The sequence below is a fragment of the Aplysia californica genome, unplaced genomic scaffold (assembly GCF_000002075.1).
Source record: "Aplysia californica isolate F4 #8 unplaced genomic scaffold, AplCal3.0 scaffold00183, whole genome shotgun sequence".
Taxonomy (NCBI): Eukaryota; Metazoa; Mollusca; class Gastropoda; order Aplysiida; family Aplysiidae; genus Aplysia; species Aplysia californica.
The window spans coordinates 529,778-531,188 of NW_004797453.1; positions in this window are offsets into that span (position 1 = coordinate 529,778).

A 1,411-nucleotide genomic window follows, 5' to 3' on the forward strand; every position below is an offset into this window, starting at 1 on the left:
AAACAACTGCATAAATAAGCAGATGAGAAAGATAGAGAAGAAGACAATAGGAGATCGATTTATAAATCAACTTGTGAACGGATGCTGCGATTGAAGAAAAAATAATCACCTAATGAGTACACACACATGCACTCACGAGTACGGGTAATTAGATTATGACGTTTGTTTTGATATTTTTCGTTCTTTATTTTATTGTTATCAGTTGTTATTTGTTGTTATCTCGACAAAGATAAACACCGAAATTGAAAGTAACAATTTATTGAGAAAAAAACAAACAACCAACCAAATTAGTACGTTTGTGTTGATATTTGTGGTTATTTTGTTGTTGATTGTTGTTATTTGCTGTTATCAGTTGTTATTTGTTGTTATCAGTTGTTATCTGTTATCTGTTAAATTGTCATCTCGACAAAGACAAATACCCCACCAGTATTTATCTTTGTCGTGATAACAACAAATAACAAAAGATGACAACAAAAAACAACTGACTACCTTAAAAACCAAGTAAAAGTAACCAAATTAGGACGTTTGTGTTGATATTTGTCGTTATTTTATTGTTATCAGTTGTTCGGTTTGGGAGGGGGGGGGGTATATTCTGCAGTGGGCTAAATGCCAGTCTGTTATAACAGCGTTTTTAGTGCAAGCCATGACGTAATATAGCGTTCTGTGTTAATGTCGCTTTTGTTCTCGGCGTTTTAGCTCGTCCATAAAATTACCCCACCTAACGTTTACAAATCCCATCACGCTAACCATAAGAAACAATATGTGTCACGACGCTGTGGAAACAGGTGCTCGTCATTTTTTGGGCATGCTGAATTATTGGTGTCACCTGAAAGCTTGTCCATTAATTGTCTTGCTTTTGGTGGAAAAATATATCAATTTTTTGTCTTTAATAGAAGTAGAGATATCTACGATTGATGGAGATCGGGGTTGCCTGGTTTCTGAAGTGAAATTAGCGAGAAAATAGCCGTCAAAGTTGAGTAAATTCTATAGCTTGAGAGTCATTGGAAACTGAATAAAATATTTACATGTTCGTTAAAATCCACACAGAAATGTGTTTTTAAATGGACATAAAAGATATTGAGCCAGAAATCCAAAATTCGATGTAAATGGCTACACTGACGGGAGAGTGCTGTTTTCTTCTATTTCATTATTTTGATGAGGGCCTGATTTCACCACGATGCTTCCCATATCATCCCAAGTGTTCTGTTCCATAGAAGTAAGTGAAAAGGAACAGAGGGAGCAAGGTCAACAATAATGACTTTAAGATAATAACTGGGATGAGTTAACTTACATTATACTACTATTAGTCAACTCGATAATACATTTCGCCTCTATACCAGATCCTGGCCGGCTTGTAAAGCTGAAATGAATTTCAGAAAATGGTTTTTGTTGCGAAATTGTTCTTTCCCTG